We start from the raw sequence: 10,508 nt of genomic DNA on the forward strand, positions 1-10,508 counted from the left end.
AAACTTTATCAGAACATTGCAATCCTGCATTCCCCAGATTCTTAGTGCTTGGCAACCGGCTAACACACAGAGTGGAGAGAGAGAGAGAGAGAGAGAGAGAGACACTTTTACTACTTTTACTGGACGATACAATGTCCCAGGAATCATTGCTATCAACAATATTATTGTTTTGTCTCAGACTAATGGACTTTAAATCCTTAAGGATATTCAGACATTAAAATATATTTGTTAAATAAAACCACGCAACCAAAACAATAAATCACGACATTCTTTAACGATAAGTCGAGACAGGACATAATTAGATATCGTATATATCGTCAGTCAAAAAGTCCATATTGACTATAATTTACAACCAAAACCTCCACATCTACTTGTGTAAATTGTTAATTAAACTATTTGGGATAAATGATTAGTCACAAACCTTAAAGAGAACATCAGCAGACAAATACACAGACATTTTATTTTGAAAAACACGTGGAGTGTACAGTCTTTGCTCCTCTTTAGAAATACGGCTGAATTTCTGCAGTTTGAATTGAGAGAGTTCGTGCTGTTCCTCGCTGTACGCTCTGAATGTCAAAACCAAATGCGGTTCAGAAATCAGCCTATTTAACGGAGCTCGTCTTATCAGAAGTACATACCTGCTAGTGCATGACTAAGGACCACTTTTACAGTTTGGCTTTCACGCAATCCAACCGGCAGCTCGATTAAATCTCAACTCTTGACACCGCTCGCTGCCGAAATGAAGGTGGCATTTTGCTTACGACAAAACAGGTTTGAATAACAGGTGAATAACGACAGAGAGGGCCTTCTGAAAGAAACTGTCCTTAAGTATTTTACAGGTTTTGTTCTGTTTGCACAGACATACAAACGTAGATCTGGTTGCGTTAACGTTTTAAAAACTTTGACAGAAGACACAAACTTGTCTTTGGAAGAGGAAGCAGCGGGGTTAAGTGTCCTCTAGAGAAACAACCAGTGTCACTGATGCAAGGTGGAGGCTATCGCGGTCTGATCTGTGTACAGTAAATACACCAAGGTGACAGTTGAATTCAATGGTGATATATTGATGTTTAAAACTGCTACAGAGGAAACCTTTAAAGTACAGCAAGCACCGTGTCTGTGTGTCCTTTCATCCACTCAAGAGGCCCTTCTCTAACATTACAAATACAGCAACACAATGAGAGAAGCACAGTGTGCCAGGTTAAACACCATTAGAAAAGGTACAGTGTATCAAGGACCCGGGCACTTCACATGACCTCTGCCTGTGCCAAAGTGAACCTTTGAAGTCCGGCAGCTTTTCTCGTCTTTCATCATCCGAGAGCTTTAAGTGTAATGTATTCAAATGTAATGTTCATGTGGGACATTGTTCTCTGTTCATGAAGCTTTACTTATTGTACTTGTTTTTTCTCAATCTCAATGCTAATGATCCATTTATTGTAGCTCGTGTTTATTCCAAACCAACCTGAACTGTAAACCACTTCACTTTCTTTGCACTTCTTCCCAGAAAATACCGTCAAGACACCGGATACTTTAGGCCTTGATCAGACTGCCAGCACAAATCTGTTTTCTGCACAGACAATAAACAACGCAACAGACGACAACGTCAAATCCAGAGTACCCCGACTTCCTCTGCTCCAGGTCAACGAGGTCCAGACCTCTGGATCTTTTCAGAGGGGTGTACAATAATAGTTGTGAAGTAATTGCCTAAAAATAACTTTGATGCTCCAATGGTAAGAACATGTATTTATATGGTAAAATGAAAGGAATAAAACTCCAACTTTAACCATAAAATCAACAGTACTAATACTATTTTACTTTAATAGATAATAAGTTAAAGGTCCAGTGTGTAACATTGAGAAGGATCTGTTGGCAGAAATTAAATATAATATTCATAGGTATGTTTTCATTAGTGTTTAATCACCTGAAAATATAATTGTCGTGATTTTATTACCTTAGAATGAGACTCCTTCCAGTACGCCATGTTCAACCGCCACGTTTCTACAGTAGCCCAGAAGAACGGACGAAGCAAACACTGACCGTAGTTTCTCCTACACACTTTACTGACGCGAGGGGTGTTCAGTTCACCACTAGCAGACATCCATCGCTGCAGTTCCTGGCTCTATCTTAATAGCAAGGACTCTTGAGGGGCAGAAACTTTGGCCTAGAGCTAAACCTTGAACGACAACGCTGAAAAGCTTTCCTGGGTTCCTAAATGAGAGTCAGGAAGCTGCCGGGGGTCATCAGACAATGGGCGCGGGACGCCATTCTTCTCTGATGAATGAAACATACATTATCTCATATTTAAAGAATCCCTTCACAACACTCTACGCCACATCTCTTTCCTGACATCTGCACACACCGTCACCTCCACCGGGCACCCCTGAGTGCAATGGGTGACTCAGTATCAAGTTAAACCTGCGCTCCACCAGTTACTGCTCAGCTCGGTGGATTTTACATTTACAGCTTGTGCCGCGGCTCTGATGTCAAATAACGTGATTTTCCTGCACGTTTGTAAAATTTCTCAGACAATTTAAGCACATAATAAGACTGAGATTGACTCAGTAATATCTGAATCCAAGTTAAACAAGACCACATCTGCGCCCTTGACGTCTAATCTATCTTCATTAACACTTGCCAATGGCTGCGACCTTTGTGTCAGTGTGTCAGTGTGTGTCGGTGTGTGTGGCCCGAGTTTTCCTACAAGTTTCCACTCTTTATCTGATAGCACAGATCCTGCCCTCCCTTTCACGCCCTCCCTTCCTCCTTCGTTCAGCGCGCTCTCTCTCTCTCTGACGGGTTGACCTTGCGTATCAGTCTCTGTCAGCAGTTTAACGGACCGGTGGATATTCCGATCAGGGTCCCGAATGCTAACAGAGCAAGTGGCCCGTGAAACCAGAACTCTGATTATTAACACTGTTGAGACTCCTAAAGGACGAAAACGGCGGGTTAATGTTCCTCGACACCCTCGGGTGCAGAGTATCGGGGGCTCGCAGGAAACTATGTTTAGCAACAATGTTGGAAAAGTTGATAATAAACCCTGGTCTGTCTCAACGAATGCCTAACGTACTCATATAAAGTCTGTGTTTAGATTTGAATCTCTGCACTCACCTGCTGTGCAACTGTTTGAGGTTTAAACAAATGATTCAACATATTTGGAAATTCTCTTTTCTGCCTCCAGAGAGTGAGATAAGAAGATTCATGCCACTTTTATGTGTTAAGTACAGAGCTGGAGCCGAGGAGTGATTAGCACTGCTAGTTTAGCTAAAGACTGGAAGCAGGGGAAACAGCAGTTAACTACCCTTAAAACCACACATGTTGTTATCACAGTTACACAATGTGTGCAATTAGTTCATTAGAGGTGTTGGTAGACTTTTAAACTTTGAAGGGAGCCAAGTTATCTGTTTTCCTTCCTGCTGCTGTTAGGCTCCACAACGAACACTCTCAATATGTGCAATAGTATTACACCACAAGGTGTAAAGACTTGAAAACACCAGTTTGACACCAGTTTGACACCAGTTTGACACCAGTCTGTTCAATGCTGTTCTATTTCATTATTTATCTTTGATAAGCTACTCTTTGTGCTCTTGTTAGTTTTTATTCTGTCCTTTCTGTATGCTGTTGCAAACTGCAATTTCCCCATTGCGGGACAAATAAAGGTTTTCTGATCTCATCTTAAAAGTCTACTTAAAGTCATTAAGCTAAGCTAGGCTAACCACATCTTTAAATAAGTTTGTTTTTTTGTTCCCTTATTTTTGAATTAGTAGTTGAAACAGCTCATTTCCCGATTCTGGAACTAAAATCCGTTGACACCGACCCAGAAAGTACAACTACCTGTTCTAGACTTTGAATTTGCTTTACGTTGTTATGGACATCGTAGCTACACACTGAAGGGAAACCAGCTCATTCATTACATTAACGTGGCTTAAAAGGATAAAATAATGCAAACTAGTGAAGCCATTAAAGTGCATAAAACCCGACAGGACGCCTCATTTAACTTCCTTTATAGCTGCATTGTGTTGGGGTCTGTAATCTGTCCATTTTTACAGCATTTATATACATACAACGAATAATCCCATTGGCTTTTCCTCCCTTTCTCCCCCCCCCCCACACACACACTCCCGGCTCCAGATCCCTGTAATGTATTGAGGGATGGGCCGAGAATTCAGGAAGTCACTCCTGCCGTTTCCATGGCAACCCTGAGGTCAGCCCTGCGAGGCCGGAGACCCCTCCTCAAACACAAAGAGCCAAGAGGCCTGGATCAACACAGACGGCCTGGATCACACACAAACACACACACACACACACACACACACACACACACACACACACACACACACACACACACACACACACACACACACACACACACACACACACACACACACACACACACACACACCACTAAAGGACTTCCTGTGTAATCTCTGCAGCTACGACACACAATCAGAGAACGAGCGTGGAAACTGCAGTAAGTCACCATTAATTAATTCATATATTCATTAATATGAATTAATTAATTCATATAGAATTAGGGACACACTGATTATTATTATTATTTATTTGCCCTTTTATGGCGGGAAACAAAAGAAACATACCGAAGAAATCAGTTCGGTATTTGCACGCAATTTGATTCGACTCCAATACGAAGTTGAAAATAACAAAATAATGTGAGCGCGTAGTCGACTAAATGTTTGGACATTGCTACCCTCGCCAGTCGGTTAAACTATTAATAATTTATTGATTTAAGCCTCTAAGATGTTACACAGACAGCCGCCACTAGGGGGAGCAGCTCCAGAAGACAGTCACAGAACTGCAGCCCGGATATAAACCAGTGAGGGGGAAAAAGATGGCAGCTCATAAGACCAGAAAATAAAAATGAGGTTGTGTCAGAAATAAACTTGCATAAAACGTTGCGTAACCACATTCAGCGCGGTGGACCTGCGAGGAGAGCAGGCTGCTAACGTCAGGGATATTAGTCTCCAGGAGCATCGCTAGAAATAACCAGCACAACGTTTAACGTGACAGAAAAACATCGGACACTGATGGCGATGTTCAGCTGATACATCGGCGCCTCCCTGTGGAATATACTGAATAATGTCGGTAGAGTTGTGTAAGGGACGGGAATATGATAGGCCGACAGAAACCCTCATTTAAATGGTTCCTATAGGAAGTGAAGGAGGGGCGGTAAAGGAAAATGTGCTCGCTCAGTATCCACATATATAAACCTGCCTACTTCACCTGCACGGACGTTCACAGAGGTCAGATGTGGATTCAGTAATTTCCTGTTTTCACTGAAGAATGTGTTAGAAACAGAACACCAGAGACAATGATTGACCAGGAAAACCTGGATGATTCTGGGGTCCAAACTAGCAACAAGGTGTGTGTGTTTTAAATAATTTTTACTTACGCTGTGAAAGCTTCTCCTTCTTCCACACACACTCTCTCTGCCTGGGAACCAAACCGACCACCGTCCCGAGGGAGGAAGGAGTCGGATGAATAGGCAGGGCTCACAGGCCGGGGTCACTCATACGCAGCCCACTACAGATTACTGATTAGCTGCTTCAAATGTACTTTTCTATTCAGTGACCTGGTGGTACATGACGACGCGGTTGAACTACGTCTGACCTCCGCCCAGTGATAGCAGCCACAAATATAAAGTGTAATCCATTCTAAAGCATTATTGGCTTTTCTTAATCTATTTATTAATCTACAGTATTGTCCTGTAGGGGGCCATAAGTCTAGATGGGTTTATGCTCCTCTGCATCCCTTTATTCTACTAATTTCACAAATTTAAAAGTCATTCTATTAATGTATGACCTGATTACTTAAAATTATTTTAGGAATAACCTACTTGAACTTCAAAAAATGATGTGACAGTACAATTCAGAACTTAGTGCCATATATAACCCATGTAAATTTATTTTTGTCTCCTTAATTAAATCACAACAGAGATCCCCCTTTTCTCTTTAAATGTAATAACTACTTTTCTAATAAATGGCTCAGTGTAATCTGATTACTTCTTTCCCTCAGTATTGTTGCTGCTAGTTTTCAAATAAAAATGGCTTTTTATGCAAAAATGAGTCCAGCGTCTTATCATTTACAGTTGTTACTGTATGTTTTCATACAGTAAGATGTACTTTGGACACTGGTAACGTGAGCTGATGATATGCATTTATTCAAAGTATGTTTGGTATTACATGCAGATCTGAACTGATCTCATCTTTGAGCTCTGCAGGGTTATTTGTAATATTGGGAAATGAGCAGTAGGCCTACACTACGTGGAATATGCAGTCCTTTAGTTTGTTCTTTTGCAGTTATTCTATAACTCTGTAGCACAACACTTTTTAGTTAATTAAAGCACCCAGCCTGCAAATAGGTTCAGTTCAGCTGTGACAAACTCAATGCAAAAAATCTATTAATTTAAACATTTTTTGGTTGCGAGCTTAGTTACATATCAAACATAGTCCCAATAAATAAATTTAAAGATTATAAAGTGTCTTCCAACAAATTCGGCTGTTAGATAATTTACCAAGCAGCATTTGTGTCTTTACAATCGTGTCCTGGTTCTCACGTCGCTTAACCGTCATCATTGGCGTACTTGATGGATGCAAGTTGCGAGAAAAACAGACAAACCGATTCTCAAAGTTATTTTTTGTGGACACGAGTTGTTCTTTTGGTGTTAAATCAATGCCGAATTTATGAGTGGTATGTTTAAATATGTGTAATATCGCAATAGCTGGTTTACAGTCTATGCAAGTGTGCGGAAAACTACGGTAAGTCAAATTTGATTAATTTCTGATGGGACTCTGGCATTATAGTGAGCCGATGCGAGAGACAGCGGAACCAGTGTGGAGGTAAGTTAACTCACCTGCGGAGGAGCAGTTGCAGACATCGGACCAGCGTTTCCGCTCTTTAACGTTATGTGAGGAGGACTTTAAATAGCAGAGACCATCCTCATGAACAAACACATTAATGTTAAAATTAATTCTTCAGTCGATGCAGAGTCACTCGTCCTCAGGGATGAACTTGCTGATGATAAACCACTTTTTTTTTTTTTAAAGTTCAGCCATTCCTTTTATTTTTCCTTTGAGGCTCTGAAGTCTACTTCCCTCTGCTGAGACTGTCCGTCGGAGGTTTTTGTAGGAAGAAAGCTGGACTGAGTCCGGCCCCCTTTTTACTGACCGGAGTGAAGTTAACAGTCAACCCACAACAAGAATCCGTTTCCGGGCATTATTTTCGGAATAAAATGCAAGAAATTGAAAGAATATACACAAAATATGAAGAGTATGCAGTTTGTAAAAGTTCAATATTTCCACAGACTTTGATAAATATCACAGGACGTACGTTTTTTTCGGTAAAAGTAATGCTTTTATTATGAAAATGCGAAGGTGACGTCCGGTATTGTGTCATTTAGTTGTGTTTAACTTGACGGAGCGTCCTGACTGGCCAACAGCCAGGAAGCTGTAGGACAGTGGGGCCAACTCTCACCTTGCAGAGAGCCTAGTGTACACACACACACACACACACACACACACACACACACACACACACACACACACACACACACACACACAAGGACACTGCTGCCCAAACAGGTTTTTTGCTGAGGGACACCCCTTTCTACTCGCCTCTCAGAGATGTGGTGAATATCAAAAAATCTCTTTTGAGCCACACGACACACATTCCACTTCAGATATTTAATACACACAACACAACTTTAAATATGACTACCTGACACAGAAATGACACTAAAGTGCATCAAAGGGCCAAACATGAATAAATGGAACATAAAAAACAAAAGTGAAAGCATTGTGCATTGAGAGGACACACACATAAGACATATCTGACGTATGAGGACCCTTTTACAGACAATATAGTCCACTATATAAGATCCTCTGTATGTACAGTAGTTTGGTATTGTGTGTTTTATAGTTTCATGTTTACAGTCTAACTGTTGTTTCCATACACTTTCATACCACACACTCTCTCGGTCTTTTTGCCTCTTTGAGTGATTATTACTTTAAAGTCATTGCTAATACAAACTATATATAACACAGTACAGAGGCAGCAACGTCCACTGCAGTGACTCCCAATATAAAACATATGTTTAATATGTTGTTTCCTTATAGAAGACATATTATACTGATAAGAACAGAGAGTAACCACAGAGGCCACCTCATGGGACAGTTCTCTCTTTCACTTCACATAAAAAAGGCGTCTGCTCAGCAACTCTGCCCAAGCTCCCAACGCTGCTTGACTTTTCCAACAAATGTTCACACTTGGAGGCAAAACGTTTTATTAAGAGGAGCTGAAAATGTCGACCAATCAGAAACAACATCATCTCTGCCTGACAGATTGAACCAGCTGACATAGGGAGCAATACAAATATATTTAAAAAATGACATTTTACTATAATTGTAGCTGTATGATTATGTGAACTATTAACTGAGCTTGTAGTTCTTTCGTTTCTTGGTACAGATACAGACACTTTCTAAGTCAGTATTCCCAGCAGTGAGGAGGAAACAGCAGTTGAGGACAGCTACAGTTCACTGACTCTGTGTCCTTCCTCTCTGCTCCCAGCCTTTAAGAGGCCAGTGTCGATCAGTGGCTGCCCAGGCCACCCTGGGGCTCCTTGTTCAGGGTGAGACTCTCTTCTGGAAACCACAATGAGGTTCTGCTATGATGGAGAAACATTCACCTTCTTCCATCTATTCTCCATGTTAAAGAAATGATACTCTTCTGTTTGGATGTTGATCATCTTTCTCCAAGCTGGATTCGTCTCAATAACCCTTCTCCTCTGTTTCATGTTTTCAGGTTCTTCAGGACAAATCACCCGGACTCAGTCTCCTGGAGTCTGTTGAACCAGTTCAGGTGTTGGTAGCAACCTCTGGTACCTTCAGAAACCTGGAGAAGCTCCTAAACTCCTGATTTATTACACTAAAGCCCGTCTGGAGTTTCAGCTCATGTCAGTGGACGTGGATCTGGTTCTGACTTCACTCGGACCATCAGTGGACTTCAGGCTGAAGATTCAGGAGTTTCCTACTGTCAGCAGGGTCTTTACACAGCGTTCACACAGTGATACAACGTCGTATACAAACCTCCCTCAGCTGCAGAGGAACTGACTCAACAGCTGCACTGAAACTAAAGCGACTGAGCTTTCACTAACAAGCACCTCAACAAGCTAGCTACATTTTAGGTACAGAGCAGCTTTGGGGCAGGTGCAAACACAGAAACTGTATTCAACACTGAGTTTCTAAATTCTTTACAGTGATGAGATTAGACATAATAATAGGGTAATGATTAAATTGTGTTCCCACTTTGAGAAACAGTTTAACCCTGACTTTAAGTTACTCTGTCTCTACCTGAGCCCTGCAATGTCTGTCTTCTGCTTTCTACAACACTTAATCTGCAGCACACACACAGATCTGTGCATTTGCCAGCCCACCTTATTGCTTTGTTTAGACACAAACTAGTACAATAAGAACCCACTGGTCTCTCCCAGTGGGCCTGAACAGAACTAGAAGATAAACAGTGAGGAAAGGATATAGGCCTTATCTCACCTTGCAGAGGCTGCATCAACCTCCACACTGCTGACTGTAGAGAGGTCAACTGTACGCTGATGTCCTTTTCATTCCGCACAGATCAGCTGAGAACGTCTCAATAACACGTCTCCTTTTATGTGCAGATATTCTTGCTATGTCGGTTATGTAAAGGGCCACATGTTTTTGATGTACTCACAACAAGACCGCATTTAACGGCTAAAACCAAAAACTAAAGGATCATAAACTGGTGCCTAAATGAATCTAATGTTGCTTAAAAGATATAAATTGTGTGCCAAATGTGTATTGAGGTAGGCATGTGATGTTTATGCAGGCTCTAGTGTCAGAGTTTCTGTGTACTACACTGCTTATTTAAAGTTATTTCTCCCGGATGTCGATGGATATTGTCGATACGTTAAAGTGTTGTAATGACAGACATAACAGTGCTATTTTGATTCTACATTTTCTCTCTGTACGCCAGTGATCAAATAAAAGTGGCATTTTTAAACAATATTGTACCATGCAGAGCCGGTCCAAGCTGCGTAGGGCCCCGCCTCCCCCTCACGTCAAAGTGGGTGTCAATGTTTACAGGTTTTATGAAAGGATCAACAAACTGTCTGCCAGAAAAAGAGGAAAACACACACACTGAGACTGAAATGTGGGAACAGGAATCAGGTAAACTTCAGTCACACTGTGGTAAAATAGTGTTTTATATTAGAAAATGTATAAAAGGAAATCTGGACAGTTTTAAGAGCCTGATGCAGATATTTTGTGAATTAAAGCTGCAACCAGAGCCTGTCGGCTTCTGTTTACATTGTATAGACAAAGATAATTGTATAATACTGTGAGGGCTACTATAGATAGATCTACTTATTCTTAGACCGACAGGTGGAGCAGTTTTAAAAGACGGAGGATTGTAGTGGGAGTACCGGGATGTGTGACTGTGTGGCAAATAGTTTACGTGGCTTGCAG

The 10,508-nt window shown here is 41.2% G+C and overlaps 1 long non-coding RNA gene across 2 annotated transcripts in view; it reads left to right on the forward strand.

Annotated features, from left to right (window-relative positions):
- LOC127377995 (uncharacterized) overlaps positions 1-4,194 on the forward strand; it is a 9,071-nt gene extending 4,877 nt beyond the window's left edge. The window contains exon 3 of one of the 2 annotated variants that reach the window (XR_007887793.1): positions 4,126-4,194. This is a non-coding gene — a long non-coding RNA (uncharacterized LOC127377995). Of the gene's footprint in view, positions 1-1,501; positions 1,997-4,125 lie in introns of those variants that run through there. The other variant, XR_007887792.1, reaches the window with a different exon arrangement.
- Positions 4,195-10,508: the final 6,314 nt, after the last annotated feature.

The sequence above is a fragment of the Dicentrarchus labrax genome, unplaced genomic scaffold (assembly GCF_905237075.1).
Source record: "Dicentrarchus labrax unplaced genomic scaffold, dlabrax2021, whole genome shotgun sequence".
Classification (NCBI taxonomy): domain Eukaryota; kingdom Metazoa; phylum Chordata; class Actinopteri; family Moronidae; genus Dicentrarchus; species Dicentrarchus labrax.